The sequence below is a fragment of the Mauremys mutica genome, chromosome 4 (genome assembly GCF_020497125.1).
Source record: "Mauremys mutica isolate MM-2020 ecotype Southern chromosome 4, ASM2049712v1, whole genome shotgun sequence".
In the NCBI taxonomy this organism is placed as follows: Eukaryota; Metazoa; Chordata; order Testudines; family Geoemydidae; genus Mauremys; species Mauremys mutica.
This window is the reverse complement of record NC_059075.1, coordinates 6,076,479-6,090,090: the sequence shown is the minus strand read 5'-3', so window position 1 is coordinate 6,090,090 and position 13,612 is coordinate 6,076,479. Positions and strand designations below refer to the sequence as shown.

General features: G+C 44.5%; 1 long non-coding RNA gene across 1 annotated transcript in view; it reads left to right on the top strand.

Annotated features, from left to right (window-relative positions):
• LOC123369884 overlaps positions 1-13,308 on the top strand; it is a 125,127-nt gene extending 111,819 nt beyond the window's left edge. Inside the window, exons 4-5 of the long non-coding RNA XR_006579173.1 lie at positions 2,831-3,007; positions 13,234-13,308. This is a non-coding gene — a long non-coding RNA (uncharacterized LOC123369884). The remainder of the gene's footprint in view (positions 1-2,830; positions 3,008-13,233) is intronic.
• The last annotated feature ends 304 nt before the right edge of the window (positions 13,309-13,612 follow it).

The following is a 13,612-nucleotide window of genomic DNA, read 5'->3' as shown; positions in this document are numbered from 1 at the left end:
TTTTTTTTGTTGAAGAATTGCGACTTTTAGGTCTGTAATTGAGTGACCAGGGAGGTTGAAGTGTTCTCCGACTGGTTTTTGAATGTTATAATTCTTGACATCTGATTTGTGTCCATTTATTCTTGTGCATAGAGATTGTCCAGTTTGGCCAATGTACATGGCAGAGGGGCATTGCTGGCACATGGTGGCATATATTACATTGGTTGATGTGCAGGTGAACGAGCATCTGATGGCGTGGCTGATGTGATTAGGTCCTATGATGGTGCCCCTTGAATAGATATGTGGACAGAGTTGGCAACGGGCTTTGTTGCTCAGTAAGCTAACACTGGGGCACTACCAATTTAACACAAACAACCCTTCTTTCTCATGTTCTCATTCTTTTTGGTCCCATGCTTTGGGCTATTAGTAAGGCTAAGATTTTGTCCTGGGTATTTTAATAAAAGTCATGGACAGGTCAAGGGCAAAAAAGAAAAAATTATAGAAGCCGTCACCTGTCCATGACTTTTACTAAAAATATCCCTGACAAAATGGGGATCTGCGGGTCCCCACACCGCCTGAAGCGGGGCAGCTGCGCAGGGGCTAGGAGTTGCCTGCAGCAGCTGAGGGCTGCAGGGTACCCCTGTCACCTGCAGCTCCGGGGGGGGGTCCCCTGTCTCCCGTGGGGGCCAGGATCTGTAGGGTGCCCCCACCACCCGCAGTTCCAGGAGCCCGCAGGGGCCAGGAGCTTGAGCGCTGCCCCACAGCTGCGGCAGCTGGCAGCTGTGGGGTGCCCTTGCCACTCATGGTGGCTTGGAGCTCTGGGGGCTGCCAAAGCTGCCGGGGGTACCCTGCAGCTCCCTGTCCCCACGGGCAGTGGGGTAATCTGCAGCTCCCAGCCACCCATGACTTCCAGTGACCTCCGTGACTAAATCATAGCCTTACCTATTACTCATGCTAACCTCCAAACTCAGCTTAAAACCTAAGTTCACCCAGGCTCCATAGCCCCATATTCCTGAACCCTGCCTATTTAAAAGAACAGCTTACAATTTTAACCTAGTTTTGAAAATAGAGGTGATGGAGCACAGAGTCCCAAACGCAGAGTGAGGAGCCACTTCCACTCTCCATCTATTGTGTCCTTCCATGGTGTCCGGCCGGAGTGAAGTAATAGATCCCCCTCTCTCTCTCAAGAGGGGAAGGCAAAAAATAAGCTTTACCTTTATCTTGAATTACATTCAAATCGGTCTGTTTGACAGAATGTATTGACATTTTCACACACAAAAGGACTGACACTATACTGACCTCAGCCATGAAGATAATCCTTTACTGTTAGAAGAAGGCAACTCAAATGCGTTTTGATCACTGAAGCCATGAAACTTAGCATTCTGTCTTAGCTCACTTCATGGGAACAGCACTATAACAACTCATCTAAGATCTTGGTGGTGTAAAGTGTTCAGACCTTCCCCTGCCGCCAAGTATTTGAAGGACAGATGCCATATTCTTTGTCTTCGTCCTAGACGTTAAGCAAACTTTTCTATTGCAAATGGATATCAATCTGCAGGTTCAGGGGATGCTATTACTAATGTTCTCTAGGAGGTCGCTGAACCTGCTTGGTTTTGGTGATGTCTTCCTCATGGGCAGAAAACTCCTGTGAGAGATCCACTGTGAGGATGTTCTTCCTGAGCTATCTCTGACGGACCCGATTCACAGCCTGTTAATGTTAGTGGATAAACTCCCATTGACTTCATTGCAGTTTGGATTACTCAGATATGAATTTCTTTGCATCTCAGTCTGGCCTCTCAACACACATTTTAGCATCTCATACTTTTGCAGTTTTTGTTGCCCTCTTTTTGACTCCCTGTAACTTTTAAAAAATCTTTTCTAAACCGTAGGGACTAGAGTTACATACAGTATTCAAGGTGCAGAAATAGAGGTACTTTTACATGAGACATGGACCAGCAGTTGCATGTTCACAAGCCACTATTGACCAGATCCTCAGCTGGGATAACTTAATACAAGTCAATTGACTTCAAAGTTAATTTACACCGGCTGAGGATCTGGTTTTATAGATTACACCAGTCATTTTCTGGGCTAAATTCGGCTCAGCTGCACCAGTGTAAATATGGAGTAATGCCAGTGAAGTTAGATTGGAGGCTGGATTCACAGCTTACCAGAGTCCAACAACTGAAGGCAAGTTCTCAATTGTTGTGGAAAATCAACCACACGTTGAGTTTGGATCAGATCAGCCTGAGGCTCCTTTATTGATACAAGCGCAGGGGGGTAACAGCTCTGAGAAGCTGCCCCCTGATACAAGAAACACACAAGCCTTTTAAAGCTTAAAAGCACAGACAAATTACACACACATTTTGTGTTAATTACCTTATGTGGAATACAATTGCAAAATCCAATAAAGGTCAAAGGCAAAAAGAAACAATCATCTCCCTTATTTGGCTTTTCCTGTTATTGTTGTTCCCTGTCTAGCTCTTCTGCGGTTTGACTTTTCTAACGCTTCCATTGCGGCAAGCTTGGCTATTGCAAATTGTGTTTGGGGACTTTCCACTTCTCCTCCTCATGCCCCCTATACACAGAAAGCCATTGTTCTGTTCTGGGGACTTTCCATCCCACTTTTGCCTTCTCATGCCCCTTACACACAGAAGCAAGCTCAGCTAATACTTCAGGCCTACTAGCTTGACCAAAGCCTGAGGCCCTCTGTAAATTTTCCTCCACACTATGAACACAGCTTAGTAAGTGTGACTCTCATCTGAGTGAGTTCAGGAGTGGGCTTATGATTGTATTTTTTTATTAGGCAATATTGGTCTTGTTTTAATTTGGCTTTATTTTGTTTTCTGTCTAGATGTGTGTCACAGCTAGTCATTATTGTAGTGACAGACTGATGGGCATGCTACTTCACAGCAGAGAGACTGTCCTTTATCCTAAGAACATACAAGGGTGGAAGCAACCCTGGTACAAGCATTGCTACACCATTCCACCATGAATCCTCCGTTCTGACTTGCAGGGGAACACTACTGAGGTGAGAAAGTAATTAAATAGGTTCCTTTCACACAGCAAAACAGAATATAAAGTTCCCATAGTCCAGTGCTTTGGGAGACTATGCAGAAAATCATGGATTCCTGCATTGTAGCACTGGATCCTCTTCTTCCTCTGCTGCTGTATGAATTGCCACTCCTAGACAAAATGAGATGGGTCTATCAATAAGCTAAACACATGGTGATATTTTAAAGGTGGTGTTCGTTAATCTAGTCACAGCAAGAGCCAGTAGATAGAAGTTGGAGATAAATAAATTCAAACTGGAAATAAGATGCAACTTTTAAAAAAATGGGATAGTAATTAATCAGTGGAACAACTTACCAAGGGAAGTGAGAAATTCATCAGCATTTGGAATCTTTAAATCAAGGCTGGAGATATGCTATTCGTCTAAGAGATGCTTTGGTTAAACCACAAGTCACTGGGCTCAATTATATTCCCTTAACACAGCTTTTACTGTATACTGTATCCGGCACTTTGCCAACTAGAAAGCTCTAAAAACTGGCATTTCTAATATCTCCCAATACAAATCTTCAATAGGGTTGCCAGGTGTCTGGATCTGGCTGGTGCTCACCTCGGGTGGCTCCCTACAAGTGGCGTCATGTCTGTGTTTCTCCCAGACGGAGCCATGGCCAGGAGGCTCTGCGTGCTGCTCCCGCCCCGCCCTGCCCCTAGTGCTGGCTCCACAGCTCCCATTGGCCTTGGAGAAGCAGGGACTTGTTGCTGCTTGTGAGGATCTGCTCAAGGTGACTGCTGCCCAATCTGGCACTCCGAAACCCCTCTCATGCCCCAACCCCCAGCCCTGAGCCCCCTCCCACTCCCAAACTCCCTCCTTCCATTGGTAAGTATAACTCTTAGTTAACTGGAATTTTTGACCAACTGGGACCCCCCAATTCCTCCAACATGCCGGATAACAAAGCTTTCACTGTATAGGGAAGAGTTGTTCCTTCTGGACCTAGAATTTCTGAGCGAAATGTTTGGCATTAGCCTTAATCTATCAATATATGTACAGTGTGCATTGCATGCTAGATTTGGTTGAATAGTTCTTGAGTTTCCATAAAACTCTCTTGCTGTGACAGAGATCTCAAAATGATAGAGATTAGTCTTAGAGAAAACAATTTTAAAAACCACAAAAACCTGGCAAAGGTCCAGGCTTAGAACAAGTGAGTCACTAATGTAACCCTTTTGCCAGTCAGAGTTGGCAGCAACAAGGGCTGGGTTCAGTATCTAGGGGTTCCTTTTCAACAATACAACACAAAACCGGCTTGAGCCCCCACCTAGTGACCTGGGACAATTACACACCACCTCCTGGCTGCCTCTAAGAGGCAATACTTCCCTTCTTGCAAGCACAGAGGCTGAGTGTAGCAAAAAAGTTTTAATACAAGGAGGGAAGTAACTTGGCATTAATTTTAGGGAAACATCACAAACAGGGTTCATAAACATAAACTGTGATGGGATCCCTGGGGTGCAGCCTGGGACTGTGGTCCCCTTAACTCTCCAGCCTGGGCTGTCCCTCACAATGCTTTTATAGTGACAAGCTGCAAACCCCTCCAGGTGCTGTTATCACTCAGCACAACAGCATGTTAATTTATACCAGCTGAGGATTGCACAAATGCTCCCAGAGCACTCATGAATCACATAGAGAAAAGGCACCAGCACTGTACCTCAGGAATATACCATCTTGCACTGCTCGAGATGAGCAGTTCAAATTTATTAATTGGTTCACCACTTCATCGATGGAAAGTGGATATACACCTTCCTTTGCAAAACCTGAGCAGATTTTCCACACGTTTCACACAAGCTCACTGGTAAAGATAAACAGTTAAACATATTTATTGACTACAAAAGATAGATTAAGTGATTATAAGTGATAGGCAAAAAGTCAGAGTTAGTTACCAAAATAAAATAAAATGTAAGCATGCAGTCTAAACTCTCAACCCTATTAGACTGGGCAACATTTAGATGAAGCAGTTTTTCCTCACCCCACTGGATACTGCAGTCCTTAATATGCAGGTTTGTCCCTTAAACCTGGGCCAGTCTCCTCTGTTGGAATCTTCAGTCTTCTTCTGAGTGTTCTGGTTGCTTGCAGCATAAGTGGGGGCAGGAGAAAGGCCAAGCAATGGGCCCCTATGTTCGGTTTTATACTCCCAGTCCCATGTGCTTGGAGAACACACGTCCAGGCATGTCTGCAGGGCATTGCTGAGCCACCCAGGCAAGGTTGAGCGATTCCTCTGGTGTGGCTTTAAGTAGGCAAGTCACTGAATTGTAGCTCCCTTGCTGGACAACAGCTGCTGATGGCTGTTTGACACCCATCCAGGTGTTGGTTATTTTCCTTTGCATTATCTCTGGCAAGCTAGTAGCTGGGCGCTTCCCAAACCCACAGCATATTTTAGTGACAACCATACAACACAATTCTCATAACTTCATATGCATTAATGATATACATATGTTGATAGCACAGTGACTTTCAGCAGATCATAACCTTTCCCCTGATATCTCACGTGGCATGCTTTATGTGCAATATCACAATTATATACAAATGAGGAATATGGGGGTTACAGGGCACTCCCCCAAGGTATAGAATGTCAAATAAACCATGAGCAAAAGACCCACCCCTAAGTAAGTTGGGCAGTGTCCTTTTCCCCTCAGGTTCTTAAGTCTAGCAACCCAAAAGTCGCTTTAATGTGCCCATCCCTTCTCTGCACCCCACTCACAATTGTTGTCCTTGGTCAGTGCAGACCCAGAGTTCAGAGGTGCATCTGCAGAGTTCACCTCCCACCCTGGGTGGAGGAGTGGGGGTAAGGAGGTACCTTACTTGCTCCAGTACTCACTTGCCTCCCCTCTCTGCAGGGCCCTGCTGGCCACTCACTGGGCCTCTCCACCAGCCACCCTGATGACCAAGACATCTTCAGGAGATACTACTTAACACAGCTCTCAGTTATTTCAGATGTTAGTGGTACAACCTCTTGCATTAGAGAGACTGCCCTAAAGCAGGTTAATACATAGACACAGGTATTAGTGATTTCAGCTCTGCAGCATGTAACAAGGCTCTCAATTGAGTCTAAGTAAGCTCTAATTTTACATACTATTTCAGCTGTTTGTTTTCAATATTTCTCAACTCACTGGGCTTTGGAACCCATGCCCCCTGCCTAGCGAGTGCCATTTAGTAGAGGGTGAATCTCTTCATAGGGCTATGCCAAGTACAGTTCTGCTGCCCTCGATTCACACGACAAGGATAACAACACTTTATTACTCCTGCCCCGATAACAAGGAGACTGGGGATCCAATACCAGCCAAAAGTGATCATTTGGGCAAGCAATCCCATCATGCTGAGCATGTAGGTAGGGTGGGTGTGCCCATGCAAATGAGATCAGTTCCTGAAGTCCTCTTCCATAGCTCATCACTAGATGTCAGCAGAGAGCTCATTCAGACTCTGCTTACACTAATAAACACCCAAAGGCTGATAGCCAACCTAAATTATTCCCATATCAACCTGACCTGATTTTTGCCTTCATGGAATATTTAATTAAATATATTTTGAAGCCTTCAGTTGCATATTTTTGTTATTTAATTTCCTCAAATACAACCCAATTTGGGGCTATTGGTAATAAGCTATTTGCTCTGTGGGGAAAAAAGGCTGAAGCAGAGGTGTTCAGGAAGCCGTTGGCTAGAAATACTTTTTTTTTCATTGTTCCTCTCAAATACTGTCACTATTTTTAGAGGGCGCCTCAGATATAGATACAGTAGAGCCTCAGAGTTATGACCACCAGAGTTATGAACTGACCGGTCAACCACATATCTCATTTGCAGGGGCAGCTCTAGGTATTTTGCCGCCCCAAGCACGGCAGGCAGGCTGCCTTTGGTGGCTTGCCTGTGGGAGGTCCCTGGTCCCGCGGATTCGGCGGCAGCCTGCGGGAGGTCCGCCGAAGCCATGGGACAAGTGGACCCTCCGCAGGCATGCCACCGAAGGCAACCTGCCTGCCGCCCTCATGGCAACCGGCAGAGCACCCCCTGTGGCTTGCTGCCCCAGGCACGCACTTGGCGTGCTGGTGCCTGGAGCCGCCCCTGCTCATTTGGAACCAGAAGTACACAATCGGGCAGCAGAAGAGACAAAGAAACCAAAACCAAATACAGTACAGTACTGTGTTAAATGTAAACTACTAACTAAAATAAAGGGAAAGTTTCAAAAAAAGATTTGACAAGGTAAGGAAACTGTTTCTGTGCCAGGGCTGCCCGGGGGGGGGGCAAGTGGGGCTATTTGCCCTGGGCCTCACAGGGGCCCCCATGAGAATATAGTATTCTATAGTATTGCGACTTTTTTTTTGATGGAAGGGGCCCCCGAAATTGCTTTGCCCGAGGCCCCCTAAATCCTCTGGGTGGCCCTGTTCTGTGCTTGTTTCATTTAAATTAAGATGGTTAAAAGCAACATTTTTCTTCTGCATAGTAAAATTTCAAAGCTGTATTAAGTCATGTTCAGTTGTAAACTTTTGACAGAACAACCAGAACATTTTGTTTAGAGTTGCGAACATTTCAGAGTTACGAACAACCTCCATTCCCGCGGCGTTTGTAACTCCGAGGTTCTACTGTATATAGACAGCATCTGAGATCGAAATCCCCAGCTGAAACTATTGCCTTGCATTAAGTGCTGTGTAAACAGCTTTCTAGGATTTACAAAAAGGTAAATATTAATCTGTTTGCATGAAGTGGTGATGTAAAAGCCTAGAGTAAATATCAGTATTAATACACCTTAACAGTTCTCTAGCATTGCAAATAATAGAGTCAATGCAACACGGGGCCTACTTCTGCTCTCGCACTACTCTAAATTTAGAGTCACTCCATTAACTTCAGTGGAGTAAACTGGATTTAAACGGCTGTAACTGAGAGTAGAGTCTGTCCTGTTGTTTTCAATTGAGTTAGATTCATCAGGATTAAATGAACACGTTGCATCTGTTTCAGATCACTCAGGGATACCATATGCCAGTGATCAGAGGTTCTAAATAAAAGTTCTTGCATTCAGCATTAGAAGTAGAACAGCAAGGCCTCAGTCCTGCAATCTGATCTGCTAGCACCGGCCCCTGTATTGGCAGAGCCGCTTTGACTTTGGTCCACACTAGTGGCTCTGACTGCAGGATGGAGGCCCCAGCTGTTAGCTGTGTGCTTACAGACTGGCACAGATAGTTAAATTAATAATTTGACTAGCTCTGGGGCCAGATGTCTACTGCTCTGCTGGTGACTTGAAGCCAGTGGAGCTTATCAAGTCTACAAGATTTTCTCTTTTACCCACTTTTTCTTTACAGTGGCTGGAAAGTAGAGACACCATCAACCTGAAATGTCCACAGAGATTGGATTGTCCTGGTAATAAAGGTGTTTTAGTGATAGCTACACCCATAAACAGCCTGCGGTGTCACAGATAGACACAATGCAGTTTGGTTCTAATGTTGGATAGATCATTGCCAAAGTCTGCACCAGCCACTCATATTTCTGATATCACTGGTTTGCCAGGTCATATCCTCTTGGCAAATGTCTAATTACTGTGCTATTTTATTCCATAGGGAGCTAGAGAGAATGCCACATAGAGATGTTGTAGGGAACAGTGAACATCATAAAATGTCCCTGTATAACCATAATACAAACCATTCCATACTAAAAATGTATATAACTGTCCTAAAATAGCTTTCGGATTTGCCCACAGAAGAAACATGGGTGGCTATAATGACCCACCAAGGGATATTTTATCCCATCTGTTGGTCGTGCTATGACAGAACTCAGAGAGTTATCTCCAAAAAGCCTTTCATATGATAACAAAGCAAATCCTGCCCTGTGATGATTCTTTGGCTCATAATTCACTTTGTACTCCTCTCTGCATGAAGCGAAAAACTGAAAGCAGTCAGATGTGTGTCCAATAATTATTCATACTCCAGTGGGAGCTACATATTTTCTTCAGTAATTCTGGAGGCAAAGTGGTGAAAAATAAGCAATGGTAAATTAAAAGGCTCATCACCCGTACATCTCTGATTGGGCGGACTAGATTGCAGCAACTTTTCTAAAAGTGACTCCCCCACCAGACCTCTGACTTGCAGAGTCCCACAAAGACCTCCAGTCTTTTTCAAGATTTACATGCAACCACTAGGAGAACGAGCTGGGAAGATATCATGGGCTGATGTGTGCAAGTGGTGCGCAGCTCTGTCTATCCTACAGAACACACTCTACACCTGTCACCAAGCTAACCTGGTGCTTGGCCAAGTTCAGCTCATGGGTGAAGACCAGCTGATAGAGGATGAACCTGAGCAGGAGGGAGCTCATGCCACCGGATGGAAATGTTACAGTTTGAAGCCATGGTTTGGTCTCCTTTGGCTGAAAGCACACACCCGCAACTGGTCAGGTCAGTCCACGGTTTAGAAGTGCTCTTAGATTCCTCACTGGTACTAAGCTCTTGCACAGCATCATCCATAAACAATGTTTTCTATTATATATGGCTGCCCAGGAGACTCTATTCCATCCCAGCTGATGATCAGCTGGCTACAGTAATGCACACCTCCACTGCCACCCGAGTGGACTGCAGTAATGAAATTTATCTGGGTGTGACAATGTCAGCCCTTGGGGAAACTGAAGCTACTACAAAATGGAGCAGTGCTTCTCAGCAAAGTCATTACTGCACACGTGTTAAACCTGTCCTCGCCTCACTACACTGGCTACCCATAGAATACTGCAAAATCTCAATCCTTATCTTCAGTGAACGTAGTGAGGAAGTGTCAGAGGGGTAGCTGTGTCAGTCTGGATCTGTTAAAAGTGACAAAGAGTCCTGTGGCACCTGATAGACTAACAGACGTATTGGAGCATGAACTTTTGTGGGTGAATACCCACTTCATCAGATGCATGTAGTGCATGTAATGAGGAAGGTTTCTAACCATCAGAGGAGTGAGCTTCTAAACAGCCTCCCGATAGGAGTGATGGGGGCAGGACACCTCACTCATTTTAAGATGGAGCTTGTTAAGTTTATGAATGGGATGATATGTCGGGGTTGCCAGTGAGAGCAGTGGACTGGACTTGATGAGCCAGGAGGTCCCTTCCAGTCCTATGTTCCTACGATCTGGGCTTGGGATGCTTAAAAGATCATCTAAAACCCTGAATTGAGGATTGTAATTGGCAACTCCACTTCTCTGCCACCACGTAACTGCCTATTGCAAGGTTGTAGCTTGGTTCTGCAGGAGCCGGAGGAGCCAATCCAAGGCTATGGAATGAGCTCCCCACAGGATCTAAGAAACACTTCCAGTGCTGCCACTTTCTGTTCCGAGTTCAAGCTTCACGTCTTCATTCATAAAGGCACAGCAGATATAATTTAAAAAGCAATCCACACACAGTCTTCCTGTTGGAGAGGAAGAGAGAGAGAGAGAGGAAAAGAACAACACATGATCGATGTCACTGCACTGCTGGAAGGTGCTCAGGTACCACAGTGACGGTGCAGTGTGAGGACCTGAATTATTATGAAGCAAAACGGTGGTAGAACTTGTCTTAAATCCTGTGTGGAGGAATCCTGTGGTGCAAGGCCACTATAGCAGCTATTATGCCACACCCTCACTGCTCCTTGGAGTGTGTCTGTACAGCTCATTGATCAGTGACTGCCAGAACAGATTCTTGGGACCCCAGGTAGCCAGCTGTAAACGAAAGCAATTTCAAGGCCCCAGGATCGGGGTGTGCAAAGGTGGGTTAAATCTACCATTGCCCTCGCCACCTCCAGTCCCGAGCTGAGTGAGCATGGACATACTGGGAGACCTGGGTTTATCACTCCAAAATGGAACAAGCGTGGACAGTTGAAAAGTTGGCCTTGCAAATTAAAAACACAATGATTTTGCTAAAATCCAAATCCAATCATTCCATTTGTATCCAATCTCACTGTAGGGTGAAAACAAAAATGACTCCTTTTCTCATGATTGTCCCCTATGCACAACCTATACTAAGCATGATGGAACAGTAGATTGTTTGGCTACTTTTCTGTAATTTTCTTTGCCTAGAAAGTTTAAGAATGGCTCCAAACTCTTATTAAACAGTTCCCATTTGGTCTCTTCTTCCAAACATTCCATCTTAATATGAAACTGTGACTGCACGTTCTGTTGGAAATTCATTTATGGGCCATTATTAAATGGCTCTGTCCCCTTAATTTTGATCAAAGGAGAAAGACTTTGTGTATTTTAGCATTGTTTTCCTGTTCTGTCATGTCCTGGGAGGAGGTACAGGTTAAGAATTCAACTCTCAAAGGGAGCTGAGACCGGGTGCAAAGGATTTTGCAGACTGGAACCATCTTTTAAAACATTCTTTGGTTCCTGTTTCTTTTGCTTACTTCTACAAATAATCTACGGGCTTGTCTAAATGGGAAACTCAGAAAAATTAATCTGAATTAACTAAAGGTGCAAATAGAAAGTGGATTGTTTAAACTTCATTAAATCCCTGTGTGGACACCCTTAGTCAGAATTAAAGTGGCCGTAATTCAGTTTAGCCTAATTCACTTTGGAAGTGAATTAGGAAGCATTTGTTGAATTTTTATGCATAGAACTTTATCTTCTTTATTTGACAGTGTCTAAAAGACAGACCTGAATGAAAGCAACTGGACACTCAGTGACTTTTCTTATTGAGGAAGAAATAGGATCTAACTCGATGTAACCCCAAACAGTGAATGGGTTACTGCCAGTTTCTCTAGTCTCCTGCTAAGTTACCTATTGCAAATCCATAGTTATGGCCACCGCCCCCATGGTATTTGGGACACTGGTATTGGTGCTCATAGACTATATTGATATTGCAGTAATGCCTAGAGTGCCCTCTCAAGATCAGGGTCTCGCTATTCTAGGCACTGGCCATACTCCTATTAGGAGATAGGACCAGCCTCAAAGAGCTTATAGTCTAAGTAAACAAGACAAGGGACAACTTGTTCTCCCTGTTCTGCAGATGGGAGCTGAGGCCCAGAGAGATGAAGGGACTTGCCCTAAGTCACACAGGGAGTCTGTGTTAGAGTTGGGAACTGACTCTAGGTCTCCTGAATGCCAGTCCAGTGCCTGAACCAAAACAAACCTCCAAACCACCCATCCTTCCCAACTAACCACACCAACAACCTTGCCATTGCGAAGGCAGTTCTGAGAGTTGGAGTGTCGATCCTGAGCTGAGGCCAGTCTCTGTGTTATGGATCTAAACAACTTTGGATATTGCTTTTCAGCTAAAAGAATGGGACTAGGCTGGGCAGCTAAACTCATGGTTAATAAACTCTCTCCACCCAATTAATTTTCTTTTTCAAAGAAAATGGCTGATCTATTGCTGGTCCTGCATGCTTTTTGGACAGCGTGTTCCTTGTTTTCAAGCTGGATGCACTTGGGTTTCTCCACTATTTCCTGTGTTCCCACATCAAAAATGATTTTCTTTTTTAAAGGTGGACAGTCCATTTAGGAAGCCCTTTACAGGCCAAACGTTACCGTGCAGCAGTCCTATGGGATCTGATCCTGCTTCCACTGAAGTCAATAGCATGTCTCCCTTTGACCTGATTGGTATCAAGATGTCATGTCCTCAAGCCGGGTACAAATGACAGGCTTGCTTCTGCTCTCACGTGTATGGATTTTACTCGGTATAATGCCACTGAGCTGCCTGGAATTTCTCCGATCTTACACTGGTGTCGATGAGATTCAGGCGCATGGTGCCTGTCTGTAGCACAAACTAAGGCTTAACTTTGTTTCTTACTCAGGCTAAAATATTGATCCCTTGAGCTCAATGAAGTAATACTTGTGTATGCAGGATCAGAGCTGTGCTCCATAAGCCTCTACCAAGATGTAATAGTGAAATGAGAATCATAACAAGCCAAGAGCACTGGCTTTATATTGAGGTTCAAACAGAGAGCCCTGTGGGGGGAGGTGGAGAAGGGGAAGGAGGAGGGAACGCTATATTAACAGGACACTTTCTGTCCACACAGCGGCTTTTTTTCTGACTCGGATCTGATCAGGCTTGGAGAATGCAGAAAAGGATGTCCTATGATTATACAACTGGAAATATTTTAATTAAGTGGTGCAGCTCAAGTTGCTAAGTGAATTTAAAATGCATGTAAATAATTTCCCAATGCCTTGTATGTGTCAGACAGGAATGAGGGATGCAGAACGTGAGATCCTTGCCTGATTTTTTAGGATTAGAACGGTTCCAGTTGCTTAAGATACAGGCTTTTTTTTTTTTTTTTTAAAGTTCACAACAGTGAGTGAAGGTGAACCAGACCTGCCAGAGCGGCATCCTCATCATCGGAACTCGATAACATGAAGGTATCAATCAGCCTTACTAAATTAGCATTTCACTGATAGTGATGCACAAAGCCTTTTAATGAGGGCTTTCAAGTCTCTCTGCTCAGGGTTTCTGACTGCCTGTTCCTAAGCAACAGAGAGGACTGGCAGCCCGTAGGTTTATGATGTATTCTTAAATGAAGGATTTACAATGCTGGAAATTGCATGCAAAATTAGGATAATTATGTTTTGTTGTTTTGGCACAAAGTTCAAAGATAAACAAACAAGCTTTGGGCCCTTAGACGCTTCCTGTTTTGTTCTTTTCCTTCCACTGTTCAGTGGGATAA